We start from the raw sequence: 25,997 nt of genomic DNA on the forward strand, positions 1-25,997 counted from the left end.
CTTTAGTGTTTAGACTTTTATTACAATAAAGTCAAAGAGAGAAAATAGCATTGCAGTAACTACTCTAAGAAAGAAAGCGTGTGCGATTTAGAGTACGCTTCAGGAATCTATACAGCAGTTCATATGTAGTATATAATGAACTGAAGAAAGAAGATAATGCGGAAGGAATTATGCGCAAGGAGATAGCAATTATAACTAGAATAGCAGAATTATTAGGAGTAGGCCTAAGTATTCTTAAGCACACATTTCAAAGTGGTATTTGGTTTTCGGAATTCGTATTAATCACTTCACATGATCAAACAGAATACATTTTTAGGTTAGGTTTCATGAATTGTAATCTGTTTAGTCAAAGCAATGAATTTCATATTGTCAGACAAAATACATTTTAATATAATATCATACGAGTATTAATTTACTAACTACCAACATAATGTACGAGAGGTCCAGGAGGAAGATAGACTATTTCACAAACTATTTAACCATTTAGAAAACATCTCCCAACATAAAGATCAGATGTGGTAAATAAGTAAATAAGCAAGACATCGTTATTGTTAATACTACATTATTATTATTATTATTATTATTATTATTATTATTATTATTATTATTATTATTATTATTATTATTATTATAGAATATGACATTGTGGATTTACCCTCTTTGGTGATATCTGGTATTAGTTGGCAACACTAAACAGACGACCAAATTAGTCTTAGAATTGCTATACAGCATTGTGTTACTGGTGAAACACCTTCCAAATTAATGTCTACGACACACGAAAACACATCCCAACGAAATTCTCAGCACACAACTCAATTTCAGAATACACACTCTTTGACTCTACACTATACCACACGAACACACCCTCAGAGGAAATAAAACAAGAGGCGCCAAGACCAACAACGACTAGTCCTGAGGATGATCCATAAATAGGTCGAAACATGTAAACAAGGTACGTTAGAATTTAACACAAGAAAGTCTTATCATACATATTCCGAAGTTTCTTAATTGAATGATAATATTTCAAACGTGGTTTTGTTTCCTATGTTGGCTACAGTGGGAGTTCAAGGATCTGGCACAGAAGGAAGATATAGTCTATCTATGGAGCAAACTTCTGTCGTAGTTATAAAAGTGAAACATCCAAGAGTTATAAGTAAGAGCGGACAGTTTGTTTTTGTTTGAAAATGATTCATTTTCAAAGCGAATTCAAACAGTGAAACTTTGTGATAGCATTATTGTTTCCTTTTATATCTTTAATTAGTTATATTTTCAGATATTTGGAGAAAATAGTAATAAAATAACTGAAATTTTATATTTTAGCTATTCTGTCACATCGTAACAAGTCATAACTATTCTATTCTATATCGTCAGTCAGACACAAATTCAAGTTTAAAAGGTAATTGAATTTACACAAGTAAGGTCAAATTCAACAGTGTTCATAAATTATTTCTCTGTATGCTTAATATTAAAAGGTAATATTGCTCTAAAAATCTTTCTGATGCTGTAAAAAAAAGTCTTACTCTTTCATCTCGCTATCACCAATCCCATCGACGCAAAGTAACCTCTTAGTTCATACAGCGTCCTTAAATAACCAGGTTAAAAAAACTTATTCTTCTACGCAAAAGTACCCTGCTACAATTTTCAGAGCTTTGGAAAAATTATTAAACATAGCTTTTTTTTAATCTGCAAGAAACGGAAAAGTAAATAAAAATAATGTCAATAATATGTCTTTCAATATTTCCGGTGTTGACATGTTGCACCTAACCTAGTTAAAGCCAATTTCACAATATCCAGCACATTAATACTAAATAAGCTCCGCTTAACGTATATTTACATTTAACCATACTGTTTGTATCAAGATTTAAAACGCGCAAGTTTTCAGAGTGAACGATGCATGATCTGAATTTTATTTCGCTCCGGAAAACATTCACATTGTCGTCAGTCACTCGTTGAAGGTAAGACGTTGAGAGAGACATTGAGAATAATTGGATGGAGTTAAGCAATAAGAGACCAAGCGCCAAAACCTATTTCGAGATATTGACCAATGAAATGTTTTTTTATATAAAACCTTTTATGCAAGCAGTATTATAACATTCATACTATTACAAAAAAATAGCACAAATAATACCAAAAATAGGTTAACCGATTTTTAATAATAGATCAACAGTTCAATTAATATTTCAAATCAAAATAAATAAATAAATGAATTTTATGCAATAAACGAATTTTTGCTTACAAATAGCAATTTTTCCTTATAAATATGAGCAAAATTCAGATATCGCATTCTTGAATTTTTCCGAATTAAATTAGTCTTCCATCAATAAATTTGTGCAAATATCTCAATTTTTGTTTTAATTGTCGGTTCGTCTATTATTGCGTAACTCCGTCCAATTGTGATACGTCTGGCAACACTGGAATAGTGAGCGAAAAGGTAAGTTATACGAGGAGTGACGCAGTCATAACCATTTGAGTGTGACTGAAATATTTTTTCTTGTCGTTTCCACGTATTCCGCACAGTAGCCACTGCTACTTTTCTTTTCTTCCCAGCTTTGCCATTCAGTGCGCTACTTACCGAGCAGTCGGCTGGTCATTCGTAAGATGCTGATGGTTTTAGGGTTATGCCTATAGAATTGGATAGGAAACGAGTCGTGACCTCTTGCAATTGATATTATTCCTGAATTTCCCTATCTTTGACGTACTAATTTGAGTCCCGCGTAGGACTTCCTAACTAGAGGCAAAATTAAACTGTAGTGTAACTTATATCTTATCAGAAACATCGCTCCTTAAATATTCTGATATTTCAGCAGCAAATAAAAACACGCTGTAGATGCATCAGTTGTTGCGCATGCTTCGTAACACAGGTTCAGTGAAAGGCAGGCCGTAAAATTTAGAGCCCCAAATTAACCACTCCAAATTTTCTTGACAATATTCAACAGTAACAGTTACGATAATGAAATTGCGACGTTTGTCACAGAAAGTGAAAACGTCATTTGGATCATTGAAAGTTACGGAACATGTTACGTGTGTGTCGAATGAAGGTGATATACAGGATGTTTCCGAGGTGGTGTTACAAACTTTCAGGGATGATGGCAAAGGGCTCATGTATCAATTTGAGATAAGGAACCCTGGTCCGGAAATGACAGAGTCGAAAGTTACAAGCAAAAATAGTTGTGTGAAAATGAAATAATTTTATTCCTCTGTACACCTTATTTATGTGTTGTTTACGTTGTCTACTTACAGTATTCCATTCAGTGCGCTGTCTGAGGGATGGGGACAGGAAACTACACTAAAGCAATGCAGATAGCGTAATGTGTAACGGACATGGTCGGTCCTGATATGCACGTCTGTAGACAGCAGTGTATGTGTACAAGTTGCAGTGTTCAGTCGATCAGTCCTAGTGAAATGGAGGAGTACACGAGAGCAGAACAAGCAGACCTGATTTTCGAATACAGACGAGTCAATGGGAACAGTAGACAAGCTCACAGATTGTATCGGGCAAGTACCCATGTAGGAGACATCCGGCCCATACCATATTTCCAGGATTGTTCCAAAGGTTAAAGGTAGGAGGGCACGAGGTGCCAAATTACAATTCCATTTCCACACAACTATTTTTGCTTATAACTTTCGACTCAGTCATTTCCGGACCATGGTTCCTTATCTCAAATTGATATCATCCCTGAAAGTTTGTAACACCACCTCGGAAATATCCTGTATATGCATCTATACAGTATGTGTGGAAACGGAAGCATGTTACTAGAATGGAATGGAATGGAATGGAATTTACTGGGAGGGGCACTACGGCCCAGCACTGCGAATTGTTACGATCTGTTGCACTAACCCTCAAGCTAGGCGCATTTCAAAAACCACACCGGCTGACTACACTAAGGTTTTCTGTGTACCCAGGTTTCGAACAGGCAGCTCCCCTCGTCTCTAGGCCAGCCCTCTCTGTGCGTTGCCAATCGGCGATAGGGGAATGCTAAGGAATGATGACGAAATGGGGAAATGGTGACGGAATGATATACACAGATGCCTAATATGGAGAAAAACGGCAGAACTCCGAGAAAACTCCCAACAGCGACCTTATGCGCCTTAAGTGGCACTATGGACTTTTCAATGAAAAATATCACACCTGATCGGGGGCCGAACCCGGGTCGCTTACGCGACAGGCCGCAGGTCTGACCATTCAGCCACCGCAGGGGTCAAGCAGTGTTACTAAGATCCTTGTCTTACAAAAACAGGCTTTGCGTATCTTAACCGGGTCAGCGTATGATGGCCATTATTGTTGGTGTTGTATAGTAACTGTCTAAAGATTGGATGGAACCTCATAAGTAACACCAATAAGGCATCACTTATGAGGCAACTAAGTCAAGAGATAATGGGTTAGGGTGGCCAGTTCCTTTCTCTCTTCATTGTGTACATCGCTGTTTAGTAACTTACTGGTATTCCACTATTCAGACTTAAGATGTAGGCTATACAATTATTTGTTGTTCCTCTGACACATCGTCAAGCGAGATATATTGCCTGATAATAGATGTACATATCAGCCAGAACCTCAGTCACAAGTAATGTCTATTGTAGACTTTCATATAATGCAAAGATTATGTTACGATAATTATTAATATGTATGTATTTCAATGTTTACTTAGAGTAAAGTGTGTCTTAATAATTATTACCAACCCAAAATTGAGTTACATAGTTATCAAGAAAGATTTAAACATTGTTTAGTTGTACAATTTATTCCATTAATGCCTTCCGTTTTGAAGCTGTGTTTACATTCAGTATTTCATTCTCCTCCCACTGCTATGCTAGTATGGACACAAGACACAGAGCTAACCATTTCTATGAGCAATGGCGTGCCGCTTACATATGAAATTTTGGCATACTTCGCAAACGATTTCAGTTTGCGATAATGGCGCAGCTCCTCCTCTAGCATGAACACCACTGAAAACCGGAATACACAATACAGGTGAATCAAGCCGCATGTACACGAGAGGTGTGGAGTAGAAAATGGACTGTAGTTTCGTTTTGAGTACGACTAAAAACGACATGGAATCCGTGTACCTAAAGCAAGGCTATCGAAATCCGGAAATTGGTTATGTTAATGGAAATTAAATTATTTAACAAGTTACCTTATGACACTCACATTGTTGGTTTTAATAGATTCAACGCTTCCTTACAACAATGAGTCATTGTCAAACCTTTTCATGATGTTCAGGAATATTGTAATAGTATTGTTTTTTTTCATTTTAGTGTATTGTTTGTGACTTTGATTGACGCTATTCTATTTGCAATTGACTATACCACAGCACCTTCCAATGCTTTTGACAGAAATAATAAATGAAATCAATAACTAACTTCGACAGACGCTGCTAAATGTTCGAATTACTACAAATAGTTTTGCACTTTTATTAGCAACAATTTTACCATCTTGGACATTTCCTTTTACAGATAAGGCATTGTTTCATTTAAATGTCTGTATAGGCTTATAGAACAAAAGAATTTAGGCTACGGATAATCGTCAAGCCTAAAACCTGGCAAAGATCCTTTGTGACATGGTCAAGTTCGGTGTGCTGTATCACGCCAGAAAAAAACTTGATCTGTATTTGACGACTCTACGATGTATGGAATTTCTCATAGGGAAACTGTGAAAGAATTTGTGGTTCCGTCAAAACTCGGTGAAAATTACTGTCGATTTCAGTAGGATGATATCCCGAACCGACCGACGTGGTCTAGAGCTCCATGGCTTAGCCCAGCGTTATGTCATGAGGCTGGTTCGAATATTTATAAGGAAACAATTTTCTATGAAATTTCGGCTAATTTATGGAACCGGTACCCACCCAGCATCATGTTTAATTTTGGGAGCTACGGTTTCGGGAGGCACATATAACAGCTGGGGGGGGGGGGGATCACCGTACTAACCAAACGTTACTCCTTACTGATTGATGATATTTCACCTCTCGTGAGGCGTGTGAAAGTGAGACCGTCAGTGGGCTCGTAGGCTTTGGATTTCTATGGGGAGTAGCGCATAAGATTACTATTATTATTATTATTGTTATTATTATTATTATTATTATTATTATTATTAATTTATTTTCTTCAGTAGGATGGTACAAGTTCCGCAAATCTATTAAAGCCATGGGCATGCTCAAAGCCTTTGAAGATAAGATCATATCTTAACTTGGTTTTTTGAGAGCTGAACCAGGGAAGGGTCCTTACAGTTGAACTTTCTTTCTCCATTGTGCGCCTTATATATGTGATAATTGTCCAAGTTCAATAGCGGGCCTGGGTGGTATTCGTGAATTTGATGTTGACAGGTGTGCTATCTTGCATCGGCCTGATAAGCCCCAGGATTCCGGGATCACTGCCCTTTCTACATTAGCATCGGAAATCTGAACTACTCCCCAAGACTTCATACCAACTTATTTTTACTATTTCAGAAAACACTTACTTACATATGGCTTTTAAGGAACCCGCTGCCCTCACACAAGCCTGCCATCGGTCTCTATCCTGAGCAAGATTAATCCAATCTCTATCATCATATCCCACCTCCCTCAAATCCATTTTAATATTATCCTCCCATCTACGTCTCGGCCTCCCCAAAGGTCTTTTTCCCTCTGGCCTCCCAACTAACACTCTATAAGCATTTCTGGATTCGCCCATACGTGCTACATGCCTTGCCCATCTCAATCGTCTGGTTTAATGTTCCTAATTATGTCAGATGAATAATACAATACGTGCAGTTTAGCGTTGTGTAACTTATTCCAATCTCCTGTAACTTCATCCCTCTTAGCCCCAAATATTTTCCTAAGAACAAATATTCCAGGTAATAATAATAATAATAATAATAATAATAATAATAATAATAATAATGCTTTAATTTTTGTGGCAGAGTTAAGGCCGTAAGGCCTTCTTTTCCACTCAACCAGAGGATAAAATAATAGGCTAGATTAAATGAGGAGAAGATGGGAAGATAGAGGGAAACTAAACCAGAGTACCCTGAGAAAAACCCTCTGCAATATCTTCTTTGTTCATCACTAATCACAAATCCTCCACGACCTAACTGGTGGTCAACGACATGTTGCTGGGGACATCTGGATGGAATACACAACTGTAGACCATTGGAGAAAGACAAGGCGGCATGGAGGACATTTAACAGCATCTCTTCGTCATATCTACTAGTCGTGCCGCCATTTTGTTTCACTTTTGTGCCTGTTGCATTGTTGACTCTGACATTTATACGACTAGCATCATCTTTTGATTGAATATCACAATCGAATTAATGCATTTCATGTATATTTTTATAACCTGGTTGAGTGGAAAAGAAGATCATTATGGCCTTACTCTGCCAGCTTAAATGAAGCTTTTACTATTACCACTACTACCACCACCACTATCACCGCCTTCACAACCACCACCATCACCCACCACCACCACTACCACTACTACCACAATCACTACCACTACCAAGATTATCACTACTGCTACGTATTCAGTTGGACAGTCTAGGAGACACTATACTCTATTTCTTTTTCCATATTCTCATACAAACATCACGATATTCCTGCTGCTCTGTTTGCCTGATATATAACTTCTTTGTGGAGTGATCCTCAACTAGTTATTGCTGCACTTAAATAGTTGACAATCGCAATATGTTCGATAATGAATTTGCCTTGTAGCTGCAACTTAAATTTCAAGGGTACCGTCATAGATTTAGTTTTTGAGGTTGACATTTTGATAGGCTACCACATTTCTGGCAGCTAAGGTGGGATTCATGTAATGACCATTGCAAATTATCCTCTATATCCGTTATCGGAACGACGTCGCGTCGTCGGCGTGGCATCCTATGTTCAACTCCTTACTTCCCATTCTATATATCCAACTTCATTTTAACACCTTTAATTATGAAATTAAGTAATGGACTTAAGCAATGACTTTGTTGGACGCTCTTTTTGACCTATGGTGCATCTCTTTTGACAACTTCACTTTTACCTTCATTCTATTAAAATTATTACTACAAATACCATTAATAGGTAAAATTATAATATATTGCTCAATCCGTTCCTGTAAAATCCATAAAACATTTTTACGCTCCAATCTGTCAAATGCCTTCTCGACGTCAACAAAACGTAACTGGATTTTAAGAATAATATTCAACCTGAAACTCCACTATTCCTCAGAGTGAGAACATGCAAACAGAACGTATTAGGTGGCGTGTTGAGATTTACTCCTTACTCTTTTTTGTCATTATTTCAGAAATCTTTTACTGGTTTTCTCGGAGTTGGTCGTGTACCAGTAATTACAATACTTTCAACTGCAACCTTATACAGGGCGTAAGGGGTATAAGTGCCGTCCTTTTCACAATCGTCGTGCACGGTCTACAAGATCAAAAAATGTCCATACAACATAGGTCAATTCTCGATAGTTTTCCCAGAAAAAAAAATATTTCTTTTCTTATTTTATTTGCGTTATACTGCTTATATCGTTAGTAAAATTACATTAGTAGATATATCTAGCAAAGAGTTAATATGGGTTTAAATATATATTTGTGTGTTTTATTACGTTTTCGTGAAATTAAATAAAAATTCATGCTTAAATTTGTTAATATTCTGGCGTGAGAGACGTAGCAACAGTACTCTGCATAGACGTAAGTATCTACGAGTCAGCTGAGTTCCAAGCTCCCTGTCCATACGTATACTGCCGAGCGGATGACAGTGCAGTACAGGGTATTCGATAAACAACTTACAATGTCATTCACAGTTTAGGAATATCACATATTATTAATTTATGGAGAAAGTCGTCGCAATTCAAGTGAGACAAGAAGGATGTACCGTCAACGTTTTCTCAAAGAAGGTTACCTAATCGGCGAACTTCTGGAGCAGTTTCTCAACGATTTTTAGAAACTAGGAGTCTCTTACCCCATTTAGAAAATCACACAACCAGAAATTTGTTTAAAAATGATGCTGCTTGACATAAGCGGTAGATATTAAAATTTTGGATTAGAAAAAGTTCATGTGATTTTGTGCAGAAAACCATTATTGTTAATTTTTTAGACATACTATAAAAAATGGAGCAATATTATTCTATATAGTAAAATGTAAATTTACCATAATGCTCTATTAATGAGATTGAAAGTTTGTATTTGCTGCTCGTTTTATGTAAACAACAGTATTATCATGGTCCACTCCTGCATTAGAACAGAGCATCTGTACCGGTATGTCTGTACCCGTTTGAGCTGTATTGTGTACTTCTAAACCCACTCCTCCCCATCCAACAACATTGCAAAACGTCTAATACTGTAAACTTTAATAATTAGTTAAATATTGCAATTAGAAAAAAATTGTAAGGACATTTCTTTCTTCCTTATGACATGAATAATCATCAGTTAAAATAACGGCACTTACACGTATACCCCTTACACCCTGTATACTGATACAAGTTCTTCAAAAAGAAACGAACTACAATATATCATGTTAAACTTATTCATGCCAAATTTGTTGATATTATGTAACTTGTTCATATATTCAATTTTATCTCAATGCCAATATTATATTAAACACTAGCCGTACCCGTGCGCTCCGCTGCACCCGTTAGAAATAAATATAAAGTAATTACATAATTAAAATAGGACATTTGATCCAGGGAACATTTGTGTTTCATAGAAGGATAAATCGTTTATTATGTTACTTAAATTGTATTAAAAAATTAAAATGCGATCATTTTGATCCAGAGACCACTCATTTGGTCATAAAATTTTTTTTTTGGGAAATACAGGAAACGAATGCCTATCAAGTTTTCTGTGCATAAGAAACTATTTTAATCTTACCTGTCCTCGATTCACTCAGAAGTTACTGTAATAACATTATAGCATTATGTCCATATAGAGAAACTACACTTTCCAGTGGTGAATTAATAATTAATCATACAAATTGATTAATTTAGCTTCCATATTACTTCATACAAACACAGAAACATTCTCTTAGGCTATGTTTCATAGCTTTCGATTGTTGTTGTCCAAGGCCCATTATAGACGAAGTCATTTGTTTTTTATTTCATTACACCGCCTTAGATGGCGTTGTTATTGTAATTTTGAAACTCATTTTTCTCATTAAATATCAGTCCTATCAAAATTTTGCAAAGAATAAAACTTATCGGAAATTATTTTCAAAAAACTTTTGTTATGTAATATTTTTCATGAAAATTAATAATAACGGAGATATTTCGATTTATTTAATTCAAGCCCCCTTATAACCCCCATTTTAAGTAAAATATTTTGAATACCATATAGCCTAAATTCTAAGTCACAACGAACTTAACTTATATTCCAATTTTCATATAAATCGGTTCAGCCATTATTACGTGAAAAGGTAACAAACATCCAGACAGACAGACATACAAACAAAAATTTCAAAAAAGCGATTTTCGGTTTCAGGGCGAGTAATTATATATGTTAGGACCAATTATTTTTGGAAAATCGAAAATTACCAGAAAAATTTCGGCTACAAATTTACTATTAGTATAGATAACTTTAAGCACTAACCTAATGTAAGCTTATACTTCAGTACTATAAAATCCCTTTTAAATAATTTTTATGTTTAAGTACTCCATATTCATATAATCAACATCGACCTGAAGATGACTATTAAATGGTTGAAAACGTTAGTCAAATCCTCTCTATATGAATAATAATAATAATAATAATAATAATAATAATAATAATAATAATAATAATAATAATAATAATAATAATGTAATGCCTTGTACCTCGTTTGATAAGTGTGTGGACTGAAAATTATATAAGAAAATTTGTTCTAATTGATTAAATATAGGCGTACAAAAATTTTATAAATTATTCTTTATGTCCTCTTTTATTTCCAACATTTATTTTCAATTATAACATATGCTTAACATTCACAGTTGAAAATGTCACATGAATTTGAATTAGTTACAAGTTACACTTAAAATAGCTCTATAAAGAGTAGGCCTACAGTCTATGATTATGATAGCGATAACTATTGCGACGAAGTGCAGAGAAGCGAATAGAAGCATTTGAAATGTGCATATGGAGAAGGATGGAGCGTCTGAAATGGACAGACAAAATAAGAAATGAAGCTGCGTTGGAAAGAGTGGGTGAATAAAGAATGATCCTAAACTAATCAGAAAGAGAAAAAGGAACTGGTTGGGTCACTGGATGAGAAGAAACTGTCTACTAAAGGATGCACTGGAAGGAATGGTGAACGGGAGAAGAGTTCGGGGTAGAAAAAGATATAAGATGATATAGACGACATAGAGATATATGGATCATTGTATATGGAGGCTAAGAGGAAGGCAGAAAATAGGAAAGACTGGAGAATGCTGGGTTTGCAGTGAAAGGCCTGCTCTTGGGCAGAACATTATGTAGGTATATATGATAACTAGGGCCCGGAAGTTGAGGAAAAATACTTTTTTTTTTTTCGAGTATCTGGAGACAATGTCCAACATAATATATGTTCATTTTGGGTCATTGTAGGCCAGAAATGGTGGGTTTTATTTGTTCTTTTCCCCCTTTTTTAGCTTATTGACCTTTTTTAGCCTTCTTTTAGGTCTTAATGGCTTTATTTTGCAACTACATTTTACTACCATTTTTACCACGAGATCTCACTTGCTTCAAGTATAGAAGTTTCTCGATGTTTCGCAACGTGCTGTCAGAAAACCGTCAATCCTTCACACCTAAGAACCTGGAGATGACTATTGTGATATACTGCAATGCTAACTGAGGTATGGTTTCCGAAGTCCAATTTCCGTAACCCTAGTGTGGTTAAGACAAATATGATTCCAATTATATTAATTTCAATTTCTTTCTCCAGGTTGTCCATTGCGTGTTCGGTGACTTCATTCTAAGTGGCAAAAATCGTTCATTCCAAATTCTCCAAGTACTTTTTTTAACAAACACGGAGTTCTTTTTTCAAATTATGTTAATCTAAAAAATAGGCTATATAATATCTCAAAGAAGAAACATTTCATTCATATAGTTTTTTTTTTCATACTGTATGTTGCATACCACCAGAATTTTGTATTTTTGAAACATTATACTTATTAAATATGAAATTGAAACGGAAATTATTAATTAATTTGGATCACCTCTTTACGTCCTTGTTTCAATCTTTAGGTGCTTTTTAGAAAATCTTTAGGTTAGGTTAGGTCTTTTTAGGCAATTTATAAATATTCAACGTCCGAACCCTAATGATAACATAATATTGCTAAACAAAGTCGAGCGTATTTATTGTCGTAAATAAATATTTATAATTTCAAACTATTAGTTCTATTTGAACTCTGAAACCGTGTTTGAAAAGCTTGAACTCCTTTTTTTTTTTTTTTTTTTTTTTTATATAGGATCTAGTATACGCGCTCTTAACGGACTTCCTAGTTGAGTGTTAGAGAAGGCCGTACGGCCTTAACTCTGCCAGGTTAAATAAATCATCATCATCATCATCATCATCATCATTATTATTATTATTATTATTATTATTATTATTATTATTATTATTATCATATATTTGAAGGGGTCAGAGCCATAGTGGGCCAAGCGCCATACATTAAAAACGGAGAAAACAAGGGTTAAAATTAAGTGCTTACAACAATTCAATGAAATATATAGCAAATAATATAAAGTGTACACATTAAAACTAAATTATACGTCAGTCTACATTAAATTATGGTATTCACTTAAATTTAACCCTTGCTTTCCCCGTTTTTAATAAATGACGCTTGGCCCACTATGGCTCTGAATCCTTCATTTGATGTACTAAGTAATAAACAATGCTAATAGTTGTAAAGACATTAAATGTAAATAAAAATACCATACCACCATAAGACTATTTCTGTTCTGTTAATTTTACATATAGGATTCAATATCGTAAGCCTTCTAGTTTTTTTGAGCTATAACAGGTTTAAGCAGTCTTATATTTTCGTTCCCTAATTCCGTTACCCGGTTCTGTCATCCCAATTTTTCCTGTGACCTTTCGATATAGACGTAATTACGTAAAAATATATCTTCTAGGCTTCCTTGTACATAACATTGCCAATTAATAAGTGGGACGAATGAACAAATATTGTTGTGCAATGTATTAACAATCTTTTCTTACACATTCGTCTAACAGGACCATAAATGAAAAGATAGTTCTCCAGTCGGTGTGACATGCCAGCAGGGGGTTACAGGTAAAGTGAAACCTTCACCTCTCACTTCCTTGAAGTAGTGTCATCTCACAATTAATGTTCATCCAGACGGTAATTAGTAATCATGCGGCACTTGGAATGCATGTTCGTTCTCTGCAGGAAGTCTTCATGTGTATAGAACTCGTGCGATCTGCGAGGTACATCAGTCGGAGAAAGTGAATTTTAGAGCAAATCCCATAGGTACATGCACCATATTGTAGAGTAAATAGCTCAACTTCCTGTGTCTGTAACGAATGAGATGACGTAGTTGTAGTTCAGCCAGTTCACTACTAGACAACAAGGGTCGTATTCATAGACGAGACTTTGGACCAAAGTTGACTTTGGAAAGTACAAAGTCACCATTTTCCTATTCACAGTCGACACTTTGAGGAAAGTAAACTTCAATCGTGATTTTACTTCGAAGTCGCCGAAAATCTAGACTTTGACTTTGACTTTCGTTCGTGGACAACAGGAAAATGACTGATATTTGGGAAATTGATGAATTTGCCGAGAATATTGAAGACATCTAGGAGATTATTAAAGCTGTTCATGTTCCTTAGCGTATTATTATAGATTATAAATTCAAATCAAGGTACAGATTTGATAAACAGACAGTATTAAATATCCTCGTCATGTTTCAACTTCATTGATGAATAATCAAAGAGGATTATCTGTTCCACCATTAAATAATACAACTTATTTCATCGCGATTTTACGCTATAGGTAAGGAATAATAGCTTAATATTGATTCTTACTATTTAATTCTATAGAGGATAGGTTATACAGTTGGAAATCCAGTTAGTAGGGGAAAAGTGGAAGGGGTCGTGGGCGGAGCTTCTACGTTCGCTATATTGCGATTTGCCCTAATTTATAATCCTTGCGGTCGTCATAATAATGTTTTCTACATATTGATTTCAGATAATTTTTAAGTAGTTTATGCAGACATGCAGGGAATAACTCTGTCAACTGTAAGCAGGATAATATGTCTCTATCATAGTCTGTCATTGGTGGAATCTTACTTTCCATATCTTCACAATAAAATTATTTTACAATGAAATAATTTCCTTAATGTGAAACTAACGTAGGCCTAACTACAATAGATGTTTTATTCACAACAAAATTCTTAACAGATATTTCAGATAAACTATACCATCATGGTTTGTATACAAGACTGAACTGTGTTATATACGAGACTGTTCGACTGAGTTAAGATTTTTTGTGGCCAGGTAGAAGAACAAATTATTATCGATTGGTGTAAAGACTTAAAATGTTAATTTTTGTACTTACGTTAGTTTCACAATAAGCCCTGGAATAATATTATTCTTATATAAAGCTGCAAGAACTATTAACAATTGCTTAACATGTACCGATGTTCAATGTTTCACTGATTTGTGTCTCAAAAGCTGGCTTTGATTGTGGCAATGCCTACTCTATTTCAACTATCTATTAATTTAATTCGTTTAGAAGGCAGAGATTTTGATTGCCAACATTAGAATAAGTTCGTCAAATCTCGACTTACCAAAGTCAAAGTTAAAGTCTCGGAAGTATTGTCTATGAATAAGACTTTTAACAAAGTTAAACTTTACTACGAAAGTCGACTTTGGGAAGTCCTCATCCAAAGTCTCGTTTATGAATACGGCCCTAAAAGAACACATTGTTCTTAATTTTTCAGACAAGCGATTTGTCAGTTACGATACTCCTATAACATAGGCCTACCAAGAAATACACGGTGATTCACGAGGATTTACCATCACTTACGGAGCTTATTTCCGAAGACATTCTGAGCAAAAAATATCATTTAAACATGGGTCCTAATCTCAATATTTTTAGAGTTACGTTAATTTAAAGTTGTTTGTAAAATACCGCTATTCTTTAGTTTTAAGGGTTAAAAGAATATTACAGGAAAAGAATGAACTATTCAGGAGTATCATTTCTTTAATTAGCTAGTATCCTGAAGGTAAAAATATGTTGTGAATTCCATAGTTGCTTCGTACAGATTTTTTTTTTCGATTTTTAACTGCAAAATTACATTTTTATTACGCATTTATCACACAATTGTTATAAATCACGCCACTCCTGTAAATTATTCAAGACTCTATATTAGTGTACCTACATAATTAAACTGCAAAGATTCAAGTTCCTAAAGTCGTATGCTTTGTAACAATTTTTGTGATAAGTGCTTAAGAATAATGTCATTTTTAGTTAAAAATTGAAACACAAAATCTGTACAAAGCAATTAAGAACACATTTTTAGCTTCAGAAGACTAGCCAATTAAAGAAATTTTATTTCTGAATAGTTCATTCTCTATTTGTAATATTCTTTTACCCTTAAAATTAAAGAAAAAAAAGATATTTTACTAACAACTTCAAATTAGTGTAACTATGAAAATGTTAAGATTAGAACATATGCTTATATGACATTTTTTGCTCAGAATGTTTTCGGAAATCCTCGTGAATCATCCTGTATGTGACATGGGTCACTATTGCCATGAACTTTCCTTATGAAGTTATGAGTCAATGACAATAGAAAAATGGGACTACTACGGCAAAAGGTAACGTTTTCAGCCAATCTATAAACTTATTGATGATAAATTTGCCAATAATTGAACTAGACTGATAGTTTCATGATGATCAAAACTAATAAATATCGGTAATAGTTTTTTTTCCCTGTAATTTATATTCGCTTTAACATGTTTGCTTTGGTCATATCACGAGTTAATCTTAGGTTGAAATCCGAAGGCCTGTGTACTATTGTTGAGATTGGTTCTATTGTTGTGAACTAGATGGCGACTATATATATATATATATTGTTATGAATATGATTTCGGTGATGAATGAGGCCGATGATATTCAGGGATGTTGTGGCCCGAATTTCCTGGTATTTGCCTTACGATTGAGGAACACCCTGAAAAATCTCAACCAGGAAATTCAACCCGACCGGGAATCGAACCCGGGCCCTGTGCGTAAGCGACCAGCATCCTGACCCCTACACAACAGAGGTGGTCTGTAATAGTTTTATTTCAACAAAACGGAAAGTTTAAAAGAAAATGCTAGTAAACAAACACTGAAGATCAACATGGAACTGCCATTAGGCCTAATTATAACAATTGTTCTATTAATTACTATTAAAGTGACTTCACAACAAAATGTATAGTCTAATGTATAATTTTCGAACACAAATAAATAACACCTAGTTAAATATGCGTTTATAGTTTTCAACTCAAGGGAAGCCCAGCATTCTTGAACTATCTGCCTTCCTCTTAGTTTCCGTATAAATACGTATAATCCACATGTCTATCATCTGACATCTTCCTGTGCCCCGAACGTTTATCCCGTTCACCGTACCTTCCAGTGCATCCTTCAGTAGGCAATTTCTTCTTAGCCAGTGACTTAGTCAACTTCTTTTTCTCTTCCTGATCAGTTTCAACGTTATTCAATCTTCACCCACTCTTTCTAATAGACCTACAGCTTCATTTCATATTTTGTCTGCCCAATTCACACTCTCAATTTCTTCTCCAGTTCCACAAGTAAAATGCTTCCAGTCGTTTCTTTCCACTTCGTCGCAATGTCCACGTTTCTGCTCCATACTATGCCACATTCCGGACAAAGCACTACACACTTGGTTCTTTTTCCAGACGTCCGCAGAAGATGCTCTTTTGTGTTATATATTTTTATAATAATAGGCCTATTTAAGATAAAAACATAACTTACGCATTTCGCAATAAATAGTTATAATAAATTAATCTTAAGTGTTCACCTGTTTTATTGCAAGGAGGCCAACTTTATTTTTTTCAAATATTTATCAACGAATTTCATATTACGAAAGGTTTGGGTAACCGGTATGTATCTATGACCTCTCAATTCATACAAAATTAATGGAATGTCATAAGATTTCATATTTGTCGTGAGAACTGTCTAGCCCAATACCCCTTGTGATAATTTTATGTGATAATGTAATTTCGCCTTATACTAATGTTTCTTGTCGTGAGATAATTATTTCTCGACCTTCGGTCTCGAAATAATTTTCATGATAAGAAACATTCGTTAAGCACAATGAAATTATCACAAATCTATCAGCATTTGCGGCATTAATGCTGAGATAATATCTTTCTCAACACTAAAATATCTTACAGAACTCACTACATGTATTATAAAATATTTATTTTTCAAACACAAGAAAGAAAGGGAATGGGCAAAATTTCACTTACATTCAAACCATCCTCAACTTCTCTTATGAAAATTATGTACACGACAAAGAAAAACAACGTAAAAATGAGCACCTAAATAAATAAATAAATAGATAGATAGATAGATAGATAGATAGATAGATAGATAGATAGATAGATAGATAGATAGATAGATAGATAGATAGATAGATAGATAGATAGATAGATAGATAGATAGATAGATAGATAGATAGATAGATAGATAGATAGATAGATAGATAGATAGATAGATACATAGATAGATAGATAGATACATAGATAGATAGATAGATAGATAGATAGATAGATAGATAGATAGATAGATAGATAGATAGATAGATAGATAGATAGATAGATAGATAGATAGATAGATAGATAGATAGGCAGGCAGGCAGGCAGGCAGGCAGGCAGGCAGAGACAGACAGACAGACAGACAGACAGATAGATAGACAGATAGATAGATAGATAGATAGATAGATAGATAGATAGATAGATAGATAGATAGATAGATAGATAGATAGATAGATAGATAGATAGATAGATAGATAGATAGATAGATAGATAGATAGATAGGCAGGCAGGCAGGCAGGCAGGCAGGCAGGCAGGCAGGCAGGCAGAGACAGACAGACAGACAGACAGACAGATAGATAGACAGATAGATAGATAGATAGATAGATAGATAGATAGATAGATAGATAGATAGATAGATAGATAGATAGATAGATAGATAGATAGATAGATAGATAGATAGATAGATAGATAGATAGATAGATAGATAGATAGATAGATAGATAGATAGATAGATAGATAGATAGATAGATAGATAGATAGATAGATAGATAGATAGATAGATAGATAGATAGATAGATAGATAGATAGATAGATAGATAGATAGATAGATAGATAGATAGATAGAGGCTATGACGGAGGTACATCTGCAGCGTAGAATAATTCTCCACATGGAATCTTGCAAATTAAACTACGATTTACATACATATTTCATTTATTTCGATGTTAAACTATGTAACATAATTCTTGTATCCAGTACACATTTTTCAAATATTATGAGGCATTTTGAATCCCTAGTGTCTTGTAATTTTATCAGTAGCAGTGGGGGAGGGAAAAAAATCGCCGGAAAATGGTGCGTGATGGGGCAGCTTGAATTTTAAATTCAGATTTAGGGCATACATATTAGTAATATTCACATATTTTATTTAGGAGCAAGACAAAAAGTAAAAATTTGTTGTTCAGTGTTAGCCAATTAAAATAATAATAATAATAATAATAATAATAGTAATAATAATAATAATAATATTAAAATAATACTAAAATAATAACAATACAAATAAAAATAAAACAATATCAATATTAGACACATTTACTTTTTGTTTGTATATATTTACCGTTTCAATGATAATGTGTTTATTATTTCAGATCTACCCACGTACTCTTTTATTGTGTATATATTTAGTCTCCTTCCATAAATATTTACTCTTTCATTCTTCACGTATTTACTTTTTTCCTTAGGTATGTATTTATTTATGTATTATTCATACAGTTGCTCTTTTCTATTTGTTTGTTTGTTGAAGAAGCATACTACATCTTAAGGCCACCTCAATCTCCTTGATTCAGTAAATCCAATACCAGTTAAGTAGCTTCTCCTGCTACTTTCTACTGAGCCTAACCTTATGAAAGCGACGTACAATATGACACGAGAAACAGGTATCCATTTAATCGCTACAGTAGCCACAAGATCGAGAAGTAACCTTTGTAGAATGATGCTCAAAGGATTTGAATGCGCTGTTATAATAATGTTTCGTTTTCCTTGAACATACATTCCAACAGGACCAAATCGAGTGAGAAGGGAATGCATGGAGGGGGGTGGGGGAAGGATTCCGACAGCGAGAGAGAAAGAAGCTCATCTCCTCACGAGTACAGAGAGATGTGGGAGTAGAACAAGAGGACCTGGCTGCCAAACCGAAAGATACAATCGAATTAGATGAAAAGCGACGTAAGTGACGAGACATGCACTTCCTGAAACAACTCATAACCTCAAAGCAACTTTCATTATTGAAATCCATTATGTTGAAGCTGTTTTAATAATTAGGGACATAGCTGCAAGTTCCTGAAGATGTATCACTGGTTTTAAGCACCAGTAGCCACCATTTTAAATGATTCCGATTGATTTCACACCCGATGACCTGACTGGATTACAGAAAATTATATAAGAACTGGCTTTAACAAGCGTAACATACGATCGCCTAACGAGAGGCTCAGATCTTAATGAAACATTCACGCATCGCCGTTATTTATAGGCTACAAGAAATTCATAGAGGGTTGCTATAAATTAATAAGAAGAAAATATAAGCTTTCTGAACAGCTCTGTAATTACGTCACACAGAGTTTGAACGAGTTCTAAGTCCTTCTCAATGTCATTTAATGGCATGCATGCGAGTATGTATGTATGTATGTATGTATGTATGTATGTATGTATGTATGTATGTATGTATGTATGTATGTATGTATGTATGTATGTATGTATGTATGTATGTATGTATGTATGTATGTATGTATGTATGTATGTATGTATGTATGTATGTATGTACGTATGTGCTTGTATGACTATAAATTTTTTATTAGTGTCCTTTAAATATTAGTAAAATTGTATCAGCTTTTTCGTTTCTGGTTAAGTGGAAGAGAAGGCCTGATGGCCTTAACTTCGCCAGAATAAATAAATGATTGTTATTAAATTATTATTGTGTATGTATGTAGACCTTCAGACTGTCACGCAGGCAGCCCGGGTTCGATTCCCGGTCAGGTCTGGGATTTTTTCATTGGCGGACACTTGTGGCGGACAAAGTCACAACTGGGTTTTTTTATCGGGGTTCTCCAGTTTTTATCTATATTAGGCATTTACATCATTCTGTCATCATTTCTCCATTTCGTTATAATTCCGTAGCATTCCCCGAACGCCGGCTGACGACGCATGGAGGGTGCGAGTGGGGTTGCCTGCTCGAAACCTGGCTACACAGAGAACCTTATTGTGGTGACATGGTGTGGGTTTGGGAATGCGTCACCAGAGGGTCAGCGCAATAGATTTTTTTAGTAGGTTATTTTACGACGCTTTATCAACATCTAAGGTTATTTAGCGTCTGAATGTGATGAAGGTGATAATGGCGGTGAAATGAGTGCGGGGTCCAGCACCGAATGTTACCCAGCATTTGCTCATATTGGGTTGAGGGAAAACCCCGGAAAAAACCTCAACCAGGTAACCTGCCCCGACCGGGAATCGAACCCGGGCCACCTGGTGCGCAATAGAAATTAACAGGTCGCAATGCTGGGCCATAGTGCCCCTACCGTTAAATTCAATTCAATTCAATTCAATTCAATTCAATTCAATTCAATTCAATGTATGTATGTATGTATGTATGTATGTATGTATGTATGTATGTATGTATGTATGTATGTATGTATGTATGTATGTATGTGTGTATGTATGTATGAATGAATGTATGAATGTATGAATGTATGTATGTATGTATGTATGTATGTATGTATGTATGTATGTATGTATGTATGTATGTATGTATGTATGTATGTATGTATGTACAGTTACCCTGAAAAAGAATGAGACTATTCTTGGTCGTCGGAAGTTAAAGTTCTACAGCGCGGTTCACTCGATATCGACGTAGGGATACATAACATGACAGATAGTACAAGAATTGTTACAAGGACCACAACAAGGACAAGGACCAGAATAAGGATCACGAAGAAGACTGCCATTTAAGGCCAGGATTTCACAACATAGCTCGAGTCTCAAAATATCACTGCTTCACTGTACCGAATGGCAAATGCCTGCTAAGGGATCTACATTCTGGACTGCTGCTATCACTGTCTTGTCTCGGTAGCTCATATAGTAGCGTGCCGGTTCCATTGTATAACCGAAACGTCTCGTGTTCGATCCCAGGTAAAACTTTTTTTTATTGAGGTGTAATTAATTTGTTCAGAGTTCCTCGACTGTCTAATTTGTCGAAAAATATGGAATAATTTATGCCCAATTTCTGGGTCTTACAAGTGGGCTGAACCTCGTCAAAAAAAATAAATCTTACTTGGAAGTTAAAAGTATTCTTCCTCAAACAAAAATCATAAGAAACAAAAAGAGACCTGTTAACTTAAAATCTTGTCCACATGCCATCAGCTTCTATTACAGCTCTAAGTCGATCCGGCATGGATGTCACGAGATTGTGGAATAAGTTCTGATCCCCGGCGAGATCTTCCCAGGTGTCAACAACTTGATCCCCCAATTCGTCTCGATTTCGAGGGCGTCGGTGGGCATAGGTGGCTATCCTTCTCTTTTTCAATTCCGCCCATAAATTTTCGATGACATTCAAATCAGGTGACTTCGGAGGCCAATTAATGATTTCGATCTCGGGTCTCCTTTGAAACCATCTTTGAATGCTTGCAGCATAGTGCACGGGATGGTAATCCTGCTGGAACAGCAATGTTCCTTCGGGAAAACGTTCTCGGGCGGAGGGAAGGAATATATTTTCCAGAATGTGCTCGTAAGTTTCCGCATTAAACCGGCCATCGATGCGTTCTATAACGCCAGGTCCATCGTAAGACATCCACCCCCAACACGATATGCTAAAGCGCCCCGATCTTTCACGTCGGTGCACATAGCGCTGATCATGTCGGAGACCATCCTCACGATAGACACGGACAGGACCTTCGTAATCACTCGAGATGGTTGTTTCGTCGGAGAAAATTACATTTCTCCAATCGAAATCCACTCGATTGGTAGCGAAGGCAAAACGGTCGACAGCTTGTGCTTCCCCCAATATTTCCATTTTCGCAGCCCTCCGGCTCCTAATACCGCGGTTCCTCAACCTGCTGATCACAGTCTGTGAAGAGCCGGGAAAGTTAGATGCTGCTCTTATTTCGTTAGCAGTCAGAAAGGGGTCCTGTCGAACTGTCTCGAATAAAAGAGCATCCTCTTCCAATGAAGAAATCCGCGGACGCCCAGGAATAGGGCGATTTTCGACCTCCCCAAAATTTTGGTAACGATGAACCCATCTCGCGGCTGTACTTCCAGGAACACCGACCAAACGGCCAGCAGACCTAGCCCCATATCCAGCCTCAACTAGAGCTATAACTCGCTGTCTCATGTCACGTCGGTTCGCCATTACGATGAGAAATGAGAGATGACGATAATACTTTAGTGTAGACAATGACTATTTAACATGATATAGAATTATTGAAATAAGAGGCATCTTGCATAGTAAGAGTTAATAAATCAACCCTAAATTAAATATCTAAATAACAGGATATACCAGGAAGTCCAATTGTTGCGAAACTAATCAAATTAAATCTAATTACATTAAATAAACAAACCCCAAGTTATGACACTACATTGCTACAGCTAAATTGTATGTTATTAACATAAGCATTGAATAGGTCCGTGGTTGTGCGTTGGACGACAAAACCAAACATCGAAAGTTCGAATCTTGCCGAGGAATGTAACTTCTTGCTTTTTATAATGTAAATCAGACTTATAACTACAATCATTCATATTTCTTACATTATTTATTAATATTTATAGCCAACATTGAATTTGTAAGGAAAAGACTTTAGAAATCTCATATGGAATTTGTGATCTGTAGTGACATAAACATAGATTATCTCTCGGAACTTTTCCGTAAAAGTAAATTAAATTCACTCCTTGAAACTGGAAACCTTATTCGTAGGGTCATTTTCCCACAGCGTACAAGCTGAAGTAACACAGCCATTGATAAACGTTTTGTACACAGAATTAGACTGAATTCCTATTCGACAGAACCTATAATCAATGGCTTGTCTGACCATGATAAACAAATCCTATGTGTTTCCAATGTCACTGAACAATTTCAAAATATTAATTTAAAAACTAAGAAAGGATCGTAATTGCTGTATCTAGTGATTATTTACATTTATGTCTACAAAATGAATCTTGGAAAAACATATATGATACTGGTACTACTGATATTAAGAGTAAATATATTGAATTTTTCACTTAATTTCATAATCACTTCAGTGGATGTTCTCCACTCAATGTTGTGAAAAAATTCAAAAGTTAAAACATGTAGATAACGCAGGGACTTCAAAATCTCATGTATTAAAAAGAAGAATCTATATGTAATGAGTTGCAATGTAATGATCTTCATGTTCTTAAATACTGCAAGAAGTACAGTGTAATTTATCAAAAATTATGAAAGAGGGAAATAGAATATATTTGAGTAGAAAAGTACAAAATTCAGATAATGCAATTAAACCTATTCGTAATATTATTAAATTTAAACTTGTAGATATCCTAAGAAAGAAAATATTTTTTCATTAAAACCAATGATTATAAAGTAGAGGATCCCAAATCTATTACAAATTCTTTTAACGTATTATAGTATATAGTACAGAAATATCATTGACAACTTAAACATTCAAGATTTTGCAATAGATACTGCAATTGGTTACTTAACAGATGTATTTAATAATTATTATTAATATATGTAATTAGTCAATAACTGCAACAGTGCTTATACATTCAATCATAACATGAATAAAATTGAATGCAAACACGTAGATAAAATAGTTAAAATTAACTGCAGGGGTGAGAATGAAATAATTCAAAGCCATACTTTTAACAAAAATTGTTTTTTGCGAGTGCATTTCTTACACATATGGGAAAGCTATTAATAAATTATTGTAATAATTACTCAACAAATGACATAGCCTAAGGACTCTAAACCTTTGTAAAAGTTTGTCTATTATTATATATTTTTTTAATTTCATTTTAATTGTTAGTTTTTAATATATATGCATTTACATTGTATATATGTGTGTGTATAAATGCATTCATTAGATTAACGTTTATAATATTATAACTTGTAATTTTGTATTGTTTGCGATCATTAACACTTAATCTCAGGACTTTGTAAAACTATATTTCAACGTGACTTAGCTATTTCAACGAATAGACTAAAAATTTTTCGGTCTGAATGTCATTCTTTTTTTCTCCATTTTTAATCATTAAGAATTACGACACGAATAATTTATTTCTTACCATTTTACATAATTTCATTACGTTTTCATATTCTTACTTTGTAACAGTTCGTTTCTTTTTAATACCTGGAATGGATGAATGAGTCAATCAATGAATCTATGAATGAATCAAATAATGAATCACTGAATGAATTAATAAATCAGTGAATCAATGAATGAATCAATCCATACCTGAATGAATAAATGAATCGGTGTATGAATGAATCAATGAATCGACGGATGGATGGATGAATGAATGGATGATGGATGAATCGATGGATGATTAATTGAATTTATGTACTGAGAGAGGAAAAAATTATCAATTAAATGGTATACCTACACGATTATAAACGCGCCCTTGCAAGGGCTATTGTAACTCCTCCATGACTTAATGTGGTCTGCCTTTGCCGTCCACCCACAAAAAATGAGAAACAACTCGAATATTCGATAAACCGACCCTGAGACACTCCGCGAGACGGGAGAGTTTTGCATACTGACTATAGCGACAGGCGTTCAATAGCAATATAATATAATTTCCATTTTGCGTAACCGGTTGTGCACGGCTTTAGCTACCAATGCAGTTATTGTTGTAGTTGTTATTATTATTATTATTATTATTATTATTATTACATGAAATGAGGATAAATTAGTAGTGGTGAAGTAACCAACTTTCTTCTAAATAAAAGCATGGCCAGGATTGGAGAATCTGATCTGATCTGAATCTGAATGAATGGGGAAAGAGAGGAAAAGAAATTGAAATATACACGATAAGTTTATCGCAAGGGCTCTTGGGACTGACAGTAAACTATATGTGAGCTCCTAGACTAAAGGTAATTTGTCTCATTCCGTTCATACTGTCCCAGGGGAAAAGCCGAAAAGATCATGAACTATTAGAACATTAGTTGGTACGGTATTTAACCAAGCCGGGGAGAAATATTCTAACATATTTGGACAGTGACACGTCTCACGGCAGCTATGAGAGAATCACAATGTAAAAACCTCACTCTCTGTCGGCCAGTCGGGTACCGACTGATAGACACATCTCGGCAGAGAACAGCCTCCGCGCATTATAAACGTGACCTATACTACCACTGACATAAAGAAGAAACTGGTAAAATGCATTCAGGTTAATCGTCCTTCGGATTCGATCCGCGTCCCTTTTGAATACGTTGCAAATGGAACAATCTCGAGAAATTATATATTATACTCAAGTAACATGACGTCTTATTTCATTCCCTGCATGTTTATGGGCGTTATTTCCACAATAACACTCTAGGGCTGATTACGGAGCTTCTTCTTTTGGAGTTGAATGCATACACGCACATTCGCAGAAGCATAATTTCATTACGTACATTTATTTTATCATGATTTAAATAGCAGAGTTAATTCTGAATTATTCTCAGAGTAGGATTCCAAATTCAATACATAAATTTCTTCTTCTGCGCCGAACTCTTCTCCCGTTCGCCATTTCTTCAAGTGCATCCTTCAGTATGCAGTTTATTCTCAGTAAGTGACCCAACCAATTTCTTT

The sequence above is a fragment of the Periplaneta americana genome, chromosome 4 (genome assembly GCF_040183065.1).
Source record: "Periplaneta americana isolate PAMFEO1 chromosome 4, P.americana_PAMFEO1_priV1, whole genome shotgun sequence".
Classification (NCBI taxonomy): Eukaryota; Metazoa; Arthropoda; class Insecta; order Blattodea; family Blattidae; genus Periplaneta; species Periplaneta americana.